Source organism: Tursiops truncatus, chromosome 1 (genome assembly GCF_011762595.2).
Source record: "Tursiops truncatus isolate mTurTru1 chromosome 1, mTurTru1.mat.Y, whole genome shotgun sequence".
Lineage (NCBI taxonomy): Eukaryota > Metazoa > Chordata > Mammalia > Artiodactyla > Delphinidae > Tursiops > Tursiops truncatus.
The window spans coordinates 34618270-34635016 of record NC_047034.1 but is presented as its reverse complement, the minus strand read 5'-3'; the positions used below and the strand labels follow the sequence as shown (position 1 = coordinate 34635016).

Below are 16747 nucleotides of genomic sequence, written 5' to 3'. Positions count from 1 at the left end.
GACGCACAGGCTCAGCGGCCATGGCTCAAGGGCCCAGCCGCTCCGCGGCATGTGGGATCTTCCCGGACCGGGGCACGAACCCATGTCCCGTGCATCGGCAGGCGGACTCTCAACCACTGCAACACCAGGGAAGCCCGGCACATCTTTTGATGTAAGCCATGTGAAACAGTTATTTTTAGATTTTTAAATTTTCAAAATGCAAATATGTATATATGAAAACATTAAAGAAATTTTTTCCACAGTAAATTTTATAGCCGGAGGAGGATTTTTAGTAGATTTTTAGTAGACCGCCAACAAGAAAACACTGAAGCTAGGCTATAATAACAATTTGAGGGGACAGGGTTACAACAATGACAAAAAATTTATGACAAACTTAATGGATTTCAACATAAGATACCCCAAAAGTTCTAAGGCTGCCCATTATTTAAACCTAGTAGAAAGTAATATAGCAAAAAATTCTTTCAACATTGCCAAATCCTGTTATATAATCCAAGAACTGTTTGAATTCAGTGAAACATTGCAGAGTATTGAAAACAGAGTAAACAAACATAAATTTGAGACAACTGTCAAATAAACGATGGAAAAGTCAACTGAAAACAGTGTGACTGGAAAAACTCAATTAGAGGCAGTATGGAAAAGTCTTTTAGAAATCATTGATATTAGCAAAGATATAGATTCTAAAACACAAGCCAAAGCTATGCTTTTGAAAAAATATTTTAAAAAATACATTTGTTCAACACTAATTTGGCATAAAATTTATGACAACATATGACAAATTTATGACAACATAAATATGAAAAAAGCAAAAATCAAAAGTTAATGTACAGGAACTTCCCTGGTGGCGCAGTGGTTAAGAATCTGCCTGCCATATATGTGGAACCTAGAAAAATGGTACAGATGAACCGGTTTTTCAGGGCAGAAATTGAGACACAGATGTAGAGAACAAACATATGGACACCAAGCAGGGAAAGCGGCAGCGGGTGGTGGTGGTGGTGTGATGAATTGGGAGATTGGGATTGACATGTATACACTAAAATATGTATAAAATAGATAACTAATAAGAACCTGCTGTATAAAATAAATAAATAAAATTCAAAACAAGAAAAGAATCCGCCTGCCAATGCAGGGGACACGGGTTCAAGCCCTGATCCAGGAAGATCCCATATGCCACAGAGCAACTAAGCCCGTGTGCTATAACTACTGAGCCTGTGCTCTAGAGCCTGCGAGCCACAACTACTGAGCCCACGCACCACAACTACTGAAGCCCATGCACCTAGAGCCCGTGCTCTGCAACAAGAGAAGCCACAGCAATGAGAAGCCCGCCCACCACAAGGAAGAGGAGTCCCCACTCGCTGCAACAGAGAAAGCCCGTGCGCAGCAATGAAGACCCAACACAGCCAAAAAAAAGTTAATGTACACAATATATTTGAAAACATTACAGATTAAGAAGCACTTTGAGGGACTTTCCTGGTGCTCCGGTGGTAAAGAATCTGCCTTCCAATGCAGGGGACGCGGCTTTGATCCCTGGTCGGGAAACTAAGATCCCACATGCCACGGGGCAACTAAGACCATGTCCCACAACTACTGAGCCCACGCGCCTCAACGAGAGAGACTGCGTGCCACAAACTGCAGAGCCCATGCACTCTGGAGCCCGCGTGGCACAACTAGAGAGAAGCCCTCGTGCCGCAACGAAAGATCCTGCGTGCCACAACAAAGACCTGATGCAGCCAAAAGTTTTAAATAAATAAAATATAAAAAAAAGAAGCACTTTGAAAAAACACAAAGTTTTACCCGGTTCATAAAACAGTTAATGAAATATATATTATTGGTGCCAAACGAATTGTAGCCTCTTGACATTGATGCCACCTTCTCCAAAATAGAAAATATTAGAAAAAGGAAAGCGAAGACTCACTTTAACTGTGAACCCCAGGACCAGCCCTTTTACAATACAAAGATCAATATCAAAATCAAATTTTTTTCTATATTGGAAACAGCAATAGCTCTTTACAAGATGCAGTATTCTAGATGACATGTGTAATTTGAAAACAATTATGATAAATATGAACTTCTACAACCATTAAAAATACATAATTGAGGGAACTCCCTGGCAGTCCAGCAGTTAGGACTCTGCAATTCCACTGCTGGGGGCATGGGTTCTATCTCTGGTCAGGGAACTAAGATCCCACAAGCCTTTGTGGCATGGCAAAAAAAAAAAAAACCATGATTGAAATGGAGGAACATGGTAGGAAATGTGATAACGATGAGACATTGATGTAAGAAAAATCTAGTTGACTCATGTGAAATGCATCAATATATTTGCATCGATAATATATTAGACACATTTTACTAAAACCATTGTAGCTCTCAGGATACCATAACCTTGGCAGTATCAGTCACCAGTGGAAAATGTAGATTCTCACATTTAAAATTATTTAAAAACTACTTAACACCCATGATATCACAAGAAAGACTGTCAAATCTAGTGACCATTTCTATGGAAAATAAGATATTGGAACAAGCAAGCATTGACATTGCCACAGAAAATTTTGTTTTCATGAAAATTACTTTACAACTGAAACTATCTTACAACAAATTGTTATATCCCAGAGGTTTTGTGTTCCTAATGTTTGTGACTAAAAACACTAATTTTCTACTATTTTGTATTCGATAATTTTGTGTATATAATTTATGGAGAATAAACTTTTGTTTGCTTTGTTATTACTGAGAAGTACATAATCTACTAACTTGAAAAGACTTTTCTTGAGAAAGGGGCACTTCTTTGTTATTCCCACGAAGGTACCACAGGAGACAGCAGAAACCCTGCACTTTCTCATGATTTGTTATAAAGTGACTGGGGCAGAGGCCAGCCAGTGAGGCATCCAGGTCTCTTCTAGGACCATGTTGCCTCACACATATTATTATTATTGTGCATAAATCTGCTTGCCAGGGGTCAGTGTCTCCCAACAACTGCCAGAATATTGTCCAAAGGCCTTACACAGGCATGTGAAGCCTGTCACCATCTGGCTGCCCACACCTCCAGCCTTGTCACTTAGTAGTTCCTATTATACTTGATGCTATCACCAAATTGCTCTTCTTAGTTTCCCCAGACGCTGTGTCCATCCTTGCCTGTATATAGGCCCCTGGACACCTTCCCTTTCTCCTATTCTTCCATCAGGACTAAACTGAGCTGTCCTCTCCTCCAGGAAGTCTTCCTTCTCCACTCCCCACCCCTCAAGGTTACCAGGCTGGGTGACTCTCCCACACAACATCTCAGACCATAGCACTTGTCACACATAGCTGAAATCTTCTGTAACTTTGTCTGGCTTCCCCACTAGACTGAGACCCTTCCCGAAAGGAGCCATTGACTCACCAATCATTGCACACTGCTGTAAACCCAGCCATAGCACCTAACTGATGCTCAAGAAATGTTTGAACAAACCTGCAAGCAAATGGCCAGATGCATACATCTTTAAATAAGTTCCATCTCACTAATAATTAAAGAAAGTTAAAGCGACAATTTAAAACCATTTAAAAAAAAAAAAAAGGATGAGGGACTTCCTTGGCGGTCCAGTGGTTAAGACTTTGCCTTCCAATGCAGGGGGTGTGGGTCCCCTGGTCGGGGAGCTAAGATCCCACATGCCTCCGACCAAAGAATCAAAACATAAAACAGAAGCAATATTGTAACAAATTCAACAAACACTTTTAAAAAAATGGTCCACAACAAAAATCTTTAAAAAAATAAAAAAGGATGAAAATGCTCAGCCTTGGCAAGTGTTCTGTCAGGCAGGCAAGTTGTTACAATCTTTGTCAAGAACAATTCGGTGGTATGCATCAAAAAGCCCTGAAAATGTCCATACTTCTCTGACCCAGCAAATTCACTTAGAGGAATTTATCCTGAGGAAATTGCCAAGGATGTGTGCAGAGATTCGGACGTTAAGACAGGTGACTGCCAAGTCATTAACAAGAGCAGCAGTGAAGAAACATCCTCGGGATGAAGAAACAACCTAGGGATGGTGGATTGTGGTGTCAGTTGTGGGATATCCATAACGTGGAATAAGATTTAACCATTAAAGTGATCTGTGGAAACAAATTTATTGATAGGGAAAGATGCTCACATCATACTGTCGAGTCAACAAAAGGCAGATAACACAATAGAATGTCAAATATTCTCCATTAAAATGAATACACTGTATATGTACATGTCTGCATGCATGCACTGTGTATTCTTTATATCCCCACCTAGCAATATATTATGGCCATCTTTCCACGTCCACATCATTGGCAATGATCATTTTCTCTGGGTGGTGAGATTCCTCGTGACTTTCATAGTCTCCTTTCTTACTCCTCTGCGTTTTTTAATTTTTCTTCAGTGAGCGTACATTGTACTGAAAGTGGGGAGGAGAGGAGAGAAAAGATAGAAGGGGAGAGAGCTGTTCCCACTCTCCGGTGCGTCGGGCCCTCATGAGGTTAACGATGAAAGGAGAGAATTGGAATTAGGAGAGTGAGGGGGAGGGGGTGGGTTGAGAACTCTAAGACTTCCAGTACCACGATAACAGAAGCTTTGGAAAATGAAGATAGTTCTTTCAAAGTGTGCAGAAGCAAATGGAATTGCCAAAAGGCAGCCTGGGCATAACTGAAGCTGCCTGTGAACCCAGCAGCTGGAGGAGAAAAACGAAAAATTCTCCTGACAGTAAAACTTCTTTTCACAACCCCTAATTTTCCCCTTCTATTTACGGAGCATCTCTCCTTGCTTCTAACAGAGATCTAATTTATCTTGCCACTCTGACCTCTTTCTAGTAACGTCTGCTACTTCTAATGTAGGTCAGTGAAGCAGTTTGCAGTGAACCTGTTTTTTCTGCCAGGAATCTATTTTGATATGTGATGAGCAAGGGTTAGACCATCTCCATTTTCCTGGGATCTATTTTAAAACACATTTCAGTAAATGTCATCTTAATCTAGTGCACCCAGCGCCTGCGCCTCACTGGAGTCACTTTATATTTAGCTCATTTTGAAATTCAAAGCCATATGCAGAGGAGGAGCCGCTGTGAAAGAGGGAGCCAGGGAGGGAGCTAGGGAGAGCACCGTGGGTGGCTTGGGAGGAATCTGCTGCCAGAGCGAGGACTCAGGTTCCAGTCCCAGATCCTCCCGGCCTCCACCCTCCATCACCCTCCAGACATTCCTGCCAGATTTACTGGCTCTCACTGTTGTGGCTTCTCCCGTTGCGTAGCGCAGGCTCCGGACGCGCAGGCTCAGCGGCCATGGCTCAAGGGCCCAGCCGCTCCGCGGCATGTGGGATCCTCCCGGACCGAGGCACGCCTGGCTCTTTTTATATTTGTGCAGCTTGGAGGAAGGACTAGCTGCATCACCCGACGTGTTGTTGGGGACGGGGTGTCAGCATCCTACCAGGCCCCTCTGAAGGCCCTGGAGCACCTGCAGCATCGTCCTCATGGCCAATGTTCGCTCTCCATCACCCTTCTCACTGCCTCCCTCATCTTCATCCCCCACCCGGCACACCCAAGGGCGTACTGCCAAGCTTACAGCCAAGCCTGCTCTGTCAGGATTTCAAGATGCATCCAAATAGAGACATCACTGAGCCCTTAGGAAGAGGTGTTTGGCTGTCGCCCCATCATTCTGTGGACCACTGAATGGGCATGCGTGTGCCCCACTCCTTTCTTCTCTGTCTCTGAGGACACAGAGCCCTTCCAGCAGCTTTAGGAGCAGGCGAGAGGGCCCGAGAATGGCAAGTCAGCAAAGGGCCAACCCCTCACCACGTCCTATTTATTCGGCATTTATTGAGTGCCTACTGTGTGCTCCCTTCCTTAAAAGGCTCTTGACCCAGTTAAAAGCACACATCAATTTCCCTCTGCAGTTTCTGAAAGTGCAAAACTGTTCCCTGGGGTAATGACGTGCCCTTATAGCCTTGCTAAGATTAAGCTTTGTCATCTTTGCCTTTGTTTTTTCAGATGCTTTTTCCCTGTCTCTGAAGGTTGTGGTCTTTTGGGGTGTACAAATAACAAGCTTCAGCAAAACTGAAAAACATCTTTATCTTGTTCTTCCCATCAAAGCTGCTGCCTTACAAGTTTAGGTTACCCACCTGTGGTCTTTTCTTACAGATTCTCACAGAAAAACTTAATTTGAAGGTAACAGAATGCCTTGACCATCGCCATTGTCAACACGCTGAAAAGATCTTTTAAAAAGCTAGTTTGTGGTTTGTTTTCCAGAAGTAAATTAACAGGGCTTTTGCTCATATCAAACATTTCCCTCATTTTATTTACAGCCACACAATGTTAGGCAAGGGTCCCTGACTAGTTAGCAGTCATGGAATGCGTCGAATAATAGTCACTTGTTGCTAATAATCACATTTAAAAAAGAAATAGGTTTTACTACTTCGAAAAGATACATGCACCCCAATGTTCGCAGCAGCATTATTTACAATTGCCAGGAGAGGGAAGCAACCTAAGTGTCCATCAGCAGATGAATGGGTAAAGAAGATGTGATACACAGACACACACACACACATATACATACAGTGGAATACTACTTGGCCATAAAAAAGAACAAAATTTTGCCTTTGCAGCAGCATGGCTGGACTTGGAAACCATTATGCTAAGTGAAATAAGTCAGACAGAGAAAGACAAATACTGTATGATATCACTTATATGTGGAATCTAAAAAATTCAACAAACCAGTGAATATAACAAAAAAGAAGCAGACTCACAGATATAGAGAACAAACCAGTGGTTACCAGTGGGGAGAGAGTGGGGGAGGGGCAGGATAGGGTAGGGGAGTGGGAGGCACAAACTATTGGGTGTAAGACGGGCTCAAGGATATTGTACAACACGGGGATTAGAGCCAATATTTTGTAATAACTGTAAATGGAAAGTAACCTTTAAAAACTGTATAAAAATTTTTTTAATAAATTTAAAAAAAGAAAGAAGTAGGTTTTGAAATCCTTACTAGCAGTTCTTTCTGTCCCTTTTCCCCAACCCACCTTGGAACTCCAGAGCCAAGTTTCAAAGGGGTTTAGATGAAGGATTTATTCCCTGGCCCATTTTTTTCAAACATCAAGGTCTCAAAGACTATCAGTGAATTAATTTAGAGCTCTGCCAAGTTAGAGAGAGAAAAATTATATTCACCCTGAAATCCATTTAGAAGAACTAACTACTTCAGGACACTTCAATTTACCCTTCAGAGACTGGGAACAAGAAATGGCAAGTCGTTTGGAAAATTAGCCTTCCTAGGCCTTTAGCGGCAATCAGAGGGCATTGAATAAAAAGGTTTAAGGCCTGAGTTGGGGGGCGGGGGTGGCCTTAGGGAGCTTAACTGCCTGTGGATGCATCAGAGCTGCAGCTGGAGGAGCCCCCAGGCTGGACTTTATTTGCTCTTTCCATTCAGCTCTGACAAGGAGAGAGGCTGCTGTCAGAGGCCTAAAGAGAGCATTCCTCAGGGCGTCCCAGCTTTCATGCCGCTCTCATAAAACGGCTTTTCAGGGAGGATTAGTAAGCAGGTTTTGAAGAGATTGGCATTCCTCTCCGATCTGCTAAACAGATAATGAGGATTTCTAGTCATTAGAGCAATGATACCAGAGCAAAATTCCCATGACACGCACCAGCATGAAACCCCTCTGGGAAGTGCCTGCCGTGTGGGCGGGCATCAAAAGCCCCCCCCCACCCGATCCTTGAAAGAGAACTTGAGGTTTCCTGCCCACCCGCACAACGTGTATCCCCTTGTCTGGAATTTAGTTTTCAGCATATTCAACACAAATTTGGACATGAGGAAGTAAGAGGCTTTCAGAGTGTTGAAAAGAAATCTTACATAGAAAAAAGTCCTCTAATTTCAGGTGTGAACAATTAGTGATGAAGTGACAAGGGCAGCATAATTCGGTGTCCCCAGCTGTCAGAACTGGGATCACAGCTGTGAAGGTCCTCTTTGTTTTACAGAGGCGAAAGCTACCTGTCCTAAGCCACTTAGTAAGTTAGGGGCCGCGCCAAGACTAGGACGCACCCAAGTGTTCTGAGACCCAGCCCTGGGCTCGTTCCTTGCACAAGGGGTTAGTGAGCCCCTTCCATGTTCAGGCAGGACCCACAGAAGCATGGGGGAACCCCTGTAGTCTCATTTCAAATGATGCAGAAATGAAGCCTGTGCTACTGGTCGAGGTGTGGGTGGGTTGGGGGGGGGGGAACTGGCTCTTGAGCGAAACACACCAGGTTTCAAGTTCTGACTCTGCACCTCCTACTAGGTGGGTAATCTTGGGCAACTTACAGGAGCCCTCTGAGCCTCAGTTCATTTATCTGAAAAAGTAAATATGCCCACCACACAGAGCTGTCATGAAAATAAATGTAAAGGAGATCAACATTTGTGAAGTTGGTAGCCCTGGTGCTTAATAAAAGTTGGTCCCCCTCCTATCTGTTGCCACCTGAATTCCTTTATCCTAGAACAAAGGGGGTGGTTACAGACTACATGCATGAACAAAGCATTGCTAAAGTGTAATCAGTGACTTAACAAATAAAAAATACACAGGAGATCCTACTCTGGCCAATAACAGAGTCTGAGGGCTTTAGATGTCCAGGACGAAGGGCATCTCTAGTCTGATTAGAGAGTTGAGGAGAACAGGAAAAGGTGGGAGAAAGGAGGCCAGGGCAGGATAGACCAGAGATGTCCAATAGAAATATAATGCAAGCCACGTGTGTAATTCTAAAAGTTCTAGTAGCCACATTAAAGAAAGTAAAAAGAAACAGATGGCATTCATCTTAATAATATATTTTTTGAACCCAATATATCCAAAATATGATCATTTCAACTTGTACTCATATAAAAATTATGAATGAGATATTTTATGGGTTTTTTTTACTAAGTCTTCAAAATAAGTATGCACATTACACCTACGGCACATCTCAATTCAGACTAGCCGCCTTTCAAGAGCTCACCATGTGGGACCACGCAGGTGTAGACAAATCCCATGTGCCAGCCACTGTGCTGGGTTAAGAGGTCTAGGACTAGAGCATGGTTCCTGCCATCAAGGGTCTCGCTGTCTAGTTTAGGATCTAGGACAAATGGGGGAAATTTGTATTCAAAAATATACATTTGTCTACAGGTTCTCAAGCTACTTATCATTAGGCACTAAACCTGCAGCTCAATCCTTTTCCTAAGAGCCTTAGACATACCTTAACCACATGGACAATATTCTTTCCCATTGTCCACATAAACAGCTGTCAGATTATGCATCTGATTTGGGGGTTTGGGACATACAGCACCCTAGGGAGCAGTTTAAGGGAAGGGGGGAGGTCTCTTGTTCTCTAATCCCTTTAGGCTATAGAGCACCCAGCTCATCCTTGTTGAGCCCAGATTCCAGGCAAGTAGGAAAGAAACTGAAAGCAAAGTCTCAGCCCTCCTTGAACCGGTTACCTGTCTCTTGGGCCAGAAGCAGCAGCAGCAGGAGAAGCCATCCATGCTGAAGAGGCAGCTGCTCTCACCACCTGCTCTCTACCACCCTACCCTGGCCTCTTTCCCTTGCCCCTCCCTTGAGAGCCTCTTCATTTCCTCCACTGCCTGGCTGGGCTCAGAGGTAAACACACCACCCCCCGAAATGAAACACCAGTGGCTGGCGCTGCTCGCAGAGCAATCTTCATGCTGTGTCGGTGTGGGCCTGAGCAAAACCACAAGTTGAGATTTGCTTTAGATTCCCTAGTGGGTTTTTGGAAACCTTTCTCCCTTTCTGCAATTCCACCCCTGCTCCCACCCTGAGGTCCTTCCTTAACTATTCCTGCTGAGAAACTAATTCCTACTAAGGAGTTAATGATGACTCAGTGGGCCATCTTTCCCAGGGGTATTTGCATCACTAAAAGACCGGATAAAAAGAATAGCTAAAATGTATTGAGTGCTTGCTGGGTGCTAGGTGCTATGCTAAGAAGCTAATGACTTACCCTAGGAATACGTGGACAATGGTGGAATTTCAAGCAAGCCAACACCAGGTGGAACAGAGGTGTCTTCCTGGTTATTTTAAAATCATACCTTGTAGACAACTGCTATGCAAGCCTCCTAGGGGGAATAGTCAGTGGAGGATGTAGAAGGTCAGCACTGTTTTTTCCTTAACTTTGAAACTTTAGAGTCATCTTCTTTGTTTATGGATTGGGGGTAAATGTATGGATTAGGTTTGTTTGTTTTTATCCACTCATTCAATCAACAAATATTTATTGAGTGCCTACTCTGAGCCAAGCACTGGGTTAGGTGCTGGAGATACAGCAGTGATCCAGACAGCCAGAGCCCTGCTCTCCTGAAGCTCGCAGGACAGTGAGGGGAGACACACAATCAAGAAACAATAAAAGAGAATTACAGGGCTTCCCTGGTGGCGCAGTGGTTGAGAGTCCGCCTGCCGATGCAGAGGACGCGGGTTTGTGCCCTGGTCCGGGAAGATCCCACATGCCGCGGAGCGGCTGGGCCCGTGAGCCATGGCCGCTAAGCCTGCGCGTCCGGAGCCTGTGCTCCGCAACGGGAGAGGCCACAACAGTGAGAGGCCCGCGTAACGCAAAAAAAAAAAAAAAAGAGAGAGAGAGAGAATTACAGATTGTGCTCATCCCTGCAAACAAAATGGACACGGGAGGGTGATGGAGATAAACCAGGGAGCGGGGAGGAGGCCTCCGGGAGGGGGTAAGGTGGTATTTTCCAGCATCATCCCTGTGCTCCTTCTTAGCCCTATCTGCTCCTTCTTCCTCCTTCACCCACCTGTGGCTCTACTCTTCTCCATCCAAGCACACTCCTGGGAGTTCTCGGCCAGTTTCATGGCTTTAACCACCTTCTATACATCTCCCAAATTTATATCTCCAGCCCCAACAAATCCTATGAGAGCACCAAACCCATAAATTCAACTGTCAACCTCATTATCACCCCTGGAAAGGCTACCAGCGTCTCGAAATTAATATGCCGCAAAGAAGACATTGATTCTCCACCTCCCCCAACTTGTTTCTGCTCTCCTGATCCTGTACTCAGAAAAAGACACCACTATCCCCTCCAACAGCTCAAACGAAAAGTTTAGGAATTGTTTCTTTTTTGCATTTTTAAATATTTGGAATAGGTAATTATGATAGGCAGAATAATGGCCCTTAAAGATGTCCATATTCAAATTCCTGAAATCTGCGAATGTTACCTTACATGGCTAAAGGGACTTTGCATGTGGGGTTAAATTAAGAACCTTATGATGGGGAGATTATCCTGGATTGTCTGGGAGGGTTGAATCTAATCACAGCAGTGCTTAAAAGGATCTCTGGCTGGCTTAGCATCACTAATCATTAGGGAAATGCAAATCAAAACCACAATGAGATGTCACTTCACACCTGTCAGAACCGCTATCATCAAAAAGACAACAAATAACAAGTGTTGGTGAGGATGTGGAGAAAAGGGGAGGCTTGTGCACTGTTGGTAGGAATGTAAATTGGGACAGCCAATGTGGAAAACAGTATGGAGATTCCTCAAAAAATTAAAAATAGAACTACCATACAGTCCATCGATTCCACTCCTGGGTATTTATCCAAAGAAAGCAAAAACACTAATTAAGAAAGATATACGCACCCCTATGTTCATTGCAGCTTTATCTACAATAGCAAGATATGGAAGCAACCTAAGTGCCCATCAGTAGATGAATGTATAAAAAAGATGTGGTATGTATACATACAATGAAATATACTCAGCAATAAAAAAGAATGAAAACTTTGCAACATTTCAACAAGAATGAAATCATTTGCAACAACATGGATGGACCTAGAGGGTACTAGGCTAAGTGAAATAAGTCAGAGAAAGACAAATACTGTATGATTTCACTTATATGTGGAATCTAAAAAACAAAACAAATGAACAAACATAAAATAGAGTAATAGATACAAAGAACAAACAGGTGGTTTCCAGAGGGGAACGGGTAAGGGGAGAGGAGAAATAGGTGAGGGAGATTAAGAGATACAAATTTCCAGTCGCAGGGTAAATGAGTCACAGGTATGAAATGTACAGCGTGGGGAATACAGTCAGTAATAATGTAATATCTTTGTATGGTGACAAATGGTAACTACACTTATTGGTAACTACACTTATTGTGGTGATCATTTTGAAATGTATAGAAATATCAAATCACTGTGTTGTGTAACAGGAACTAACATAGTGCTGTAGGTCAATTATACTACAAAAACAAGCAAACAAACTGATAGAAAAAGAGATCAAATTTGTGGTTACCAGAGACAGTGGGTGGGGGGAGGGGGAATTGGATGAGGGCAGTCAAAAGGTACAAACTTCCAGCTCTAAGATAAATAAGTACTAGGGTGTAATGTACAACATGAGAAATATAACGAACACTGCTGTATGTTACACATGAAAGTTGTTAAGGAGTTAAGGAGTAAGTAAATCCTAAGAGGTCTCATCACAAGGAAAACATTTTTTTCTATTTCTTTAATTTTGTATCTATATGATATGATGGATGTTCACTAAACTTACTGTGGTAATCATTTCATGATGTATGAAAGTCAAATCATTGTGCTGTACACCTTAAACTTATACGGTGCTGTATGTCGATTATATCTCAGTAAAACTGGAAAGAATGAAAAGGACCTCTGGCTGTGGTCAGAGGGATATGCCTATGGAAGGACATTGGAGACATGCAACATTGCTGGCCATGAGCCAAGGAAGATGGGCAGCCTCTAGAAGCTAGAAAAGGCAAGGCAACAGATTTTCCTCTACAGCCTCCAGAAAGGAACACAACCTTTCTAACACCTTGATTTTAACCCGGTGAAACCCAGGTCAAACCTCTGACATACAAAACTATATGATAATAAATTTGGGCTGTTTTAAGCCACTGCATTTGTGGTAATTTGTTATAGCAGCAATAGAAAACTAAGAAAGTAACATAGTCACATGATTCAAAATTCAAGAAATACAAAATGATGTACAATGACAAGACTCCTTCTCACGCTGCCCTCACCCACCTAGTTCCCCTCCCCAAAAGTACCCAGTGCTACCAACTTCTTGGTATACTCTTCCAGAGATATTTTTGCATATATAAGCAAATGGGACTAGATGTATTTTTCCCCTTTTATTATATACCAATGGTAGTATACTGTACATACTGTTAAGACATTTTTTAACACAAAGATATATACTAGAGATTTTTCTTCGGAGTTTTTCATTGTTTTATTCTGGTTCCACAGCATTCCATTGAGTAGATATACCATAATTATTCAGACAGTCCCTTTTTGATGCTTATTCCCAAGCTTTCCTATCACAAACAACGCTCAATGGAAAAAAAAAAAAACAACAACCTTGAACTAGCAGCATTTTGCACAGGACTAAGTGTGTCTGTGGGACAAATTCCAGGAGTCATGCTAGATCCTTCCTTTCCTTCATCCCCATCCAATTCAGTGTCACATCCTATGAGTTCTATCTCCACTTCTTTCCTAGTACTCCATCTCCGTCCGTTTCAAGCCACTATCATCTCTGGCTGGGGACAGCACAGTGGATGCATCTATGTGAGAGTTTGGTATGGAAGGCCCTCCATTCCCTAAGTTTGCATCTTGCCCTTTCAGGGAAGAGCTCCCTTAGGACCTTGGGTTTCTTGTTTCTGAAATATGATCAATGAGACTAGCTGTCCTGATTTTGTGCAGATAAATGAATGGTGTTTGCCAAGACTTTAGTGATGGAGCTCCAATTAGAGGCTCTCAGATAAAAGAAACTTGCTAAACCTGAAAGGAAGATCAGACAAGTATCTCGGTGTCCTGGAATAGACAACTTTTTTTTTTCTTTTTGAATAACTACTTTGGGAGGGGTCCATAAGCATTAAGAACATACATAAAATGACACACCACCGTTGATAATGAAAAAAACAGCATTTGATCATTCCAGCTTTATAAATTTTTAAAAAATGATTCAGTTACAACAAAAAAAGTTTAGATATTTTAGTAAGTATCACCTTGCAGGACCATAATCACATTTAAGCCACTGACTTACTCTTAATGGAAAAAAGTCACACTGCATCTAGTTACTGTAGTATTTCTAAGCATAATTACAGCAGATTGAATGCAATGTGATATACACCAAAATTCATATGCATGTCATATAATGACAGCATTGTACAAGTAACATTAATGACCTCCAACAAACACTTTTTTTTTTTTTTTTTTGTGGTACGTGGGCCTCTCACTGTTGTGGCCTCTCCCGTTGCAGAGCACAGGCTCCGGACGCGCAGGCCTAGCGGCCATGGCTCACAGGCCCAGCCACTCCGCGGCATGTGGGATCTTCTCAGACCGGGGCACGAACCCGTGTCCCCTGCATCGGCAGGCGGACTCTCAACCACTGCGCCACCAGGGAAGCCCACAAACACATTTTAAATTAGACTGGTCAAGCTAAATGGAATGTTGGAGCCAAACAGAAATGTAGTGGAATTCAGATTGTCTAGTAAGACTTGAAACTATACATTAGGATGACGTAAAAACTAAAAACTGGTAGAGCCCTAACAAAATACTAGCAGCGACAGTTACAGCCCTCTTAAAAGCTTTTAAAAATCTAGGAAATAAAGATAATACCATTTTTGAGAGAGTATAAAACTTTATATACTTCAGCATAACCTATTTGCTTTAAATTAGGCATTTATTTTTAAGACTGGGAGTATATTCCAGCTGTTGCTTTTCATAAAAGTTTTAAAATTAAGCGGATTTAAATGCTGGAATGCAGAATCCTCCTTGGGCATAAAATCCCCAAAACGAACTGTAAATATATCTTGGTTCAGAAAGCAAGATATTTGAATCACTTGAAGTTTGCAGTACTAAATAAAATAGCACCTTTTAGCTAAGCTGTTTGAAGGGCCAAGCAATGATTTGAGGACTGTCCTAATTCAGTGCCCGATGCTGAAAGTAATCTATGTATAAAACTCCTACATGTGGGCTTCCCTGGTGGCGCAGTGGTTGAGAGTCCGCCTGCCGATGCAGCGGACGTGGGTGCGTGCCCCGGTCCGGGAAGATCCCACATGTCGTGGAGCGGCTGGGCCCGTGAGCCATGGTCGCTGAGCCTGCGCGTCCAGAGCCTGTGCTCCGCAACGGGAGAGGCCACAACAGTGAGAGGCACGCGTACCGCAAAAAAAAACACCAAAAACTCCTACTTATTACAGCAGGCCATAGAGAAAGTCAGAAATACTTTTCGATTTCAGGCATAAATTAAGGAAATAACACCTAATAAGCTCGCTTGCTTACAGCACAAAGAAACACTGGCAAAACTCTTAATTCCTAGATGCATGTGCTGTTCTCAGTTTTATTTTTTGTTTTAAAGTTCACTGAATAAGAGGAAGGGAACTGGGGAAAGGAGGAGGACTAAATGAAAACATTTTAAATGGAATGGAACGAGTTCGGCTCTTAAATATCTGAACAATAAGATTTTTTAAGGAGCTACCTAGGTAGCCAAGCAGATTAAAACAAAGCTGCCTGCATGTAGTTCAAATACAGTTTACCTGGCATAAATGAAGACCACGGAACAGACATCATCTTTTTTTTTTTTTTTTTTTTTTTGCGGTACACGGGCCTCTCACAGTTGTGGCCTCTCCCGTTGCGGAGCACAGGCTCCGGACGCGCAGACTCAGCGGCCATGGCTCACGGGCCCAGCCGCTCCGCGGCCTGTGAGATCCTCCCGGACTGGGGCGCGAACCTGTGTCCCCTGCATCGGCAGGCGGACTCTCAACCACTGCGCCACCAGGGAAGCCCTAGACATCATCTTAATTGCATCTCTAATATGTGTTTTCCTCTTGTGGGTTTCCAAAACATCTAACGGACCAGGAACAAGGTAAGAGTTTTTAGGAGTGGAGACAAATTCACTTCGAATAAGACCCTGAGATTAAAATTCTGCCTTTATTCTATTTAGCTACAGCCTAAACCCTACCCTGAGGGTGCTTGGGGAAATTCCAGGATGGGAACTGGTTCAGAGAGTCCAGTCCTGGTAGAGGAAATAAAAGTAGTCAAGAAAGGAGTACTGCCGAGATGAGGCCCCTGTCATTAGAAATCTGAAAATGAAAACCCAGGGAGATAACAAAGGAAGGCATCAGATTTATGCCACGTTTGCCTAAGCATAATCTCTCTTCACTTATAATAAAAATTTTAGCAGGTATTTATTGATCATTTACTGTGTGTCATGCATTTTCACAAATGCTTTTATTTCATCTTCCTAACATCCCCATTTTCCCATTTTACAGATAAGGAAACTAAGGATCAGGGAGAATTTTCATTTTCTAGACTTTAAATGGTTGAGCCCCTGATCACACAGTAAAAACTAAGGACATGTGGAAACCTTGATAACACTCTTGAACAGTTACAATACACATAAGGGTAGATGATCTTCACAATGAATTTCAGTCTGTTAATACGCACAGTAATATACACATATGCTCCAGACAGCAGTGTTATGTAAGATCGCAGACTCTATAGTGAGACTTCCTGGGTTCAAGCCTGGTTCCATCATTATCAGCTGTGTGGCCTTGGACAAATTCCTTTCTCTCTCTGGGACTATTTACCTTATGGGGTGGTTGAGAGGATTACATGACTGAAGATATTTAAAGCACTTAGAGCAGTGCGTGGCACTTAGTTAATGTTGGGTACCTGTCCCGGTTCATATGGTTTAGCCCGGGTACCAGCCCTGGGCTGGGTGACACATAGAAAGCACTCACCCCAAGGACGGTCTCCTGGAATCCTCACATCATCCAACAACGAAATCATTCTTCCTTTTCTACAGTAGA

At 42.8% G+C, this 16747-nt stretch overlaps 1 protein-coding gene across 5 annotated transcripts in view; it reads right to left on the bottom strand.

Annotated features, from left to right (window-relative positions):
• The window catches only part of LOC109547137 (uncharacterized), a 55855-nt gene that overhangs the window by 18443 nt on the left and 20665 nt on the right, over nucleotides 1-16747 (bottom strand). The window contains exon 1 of one of the 5 annotated variants that reach the window (XM_073802382.1): nucleotides 9406-9493. The exons of the other annotated variants lie outside the window; for them this stretch is intronic. The gene's annotated coding sequence lies outside the window, so the exon portion shown is untranslated. Of the gene's footprint in view, nucleotides 1-9405; nucleotides 9494-16747 lie in introns of those variants that run through there. 5 annotated transcript variants of the gene reach the window in all.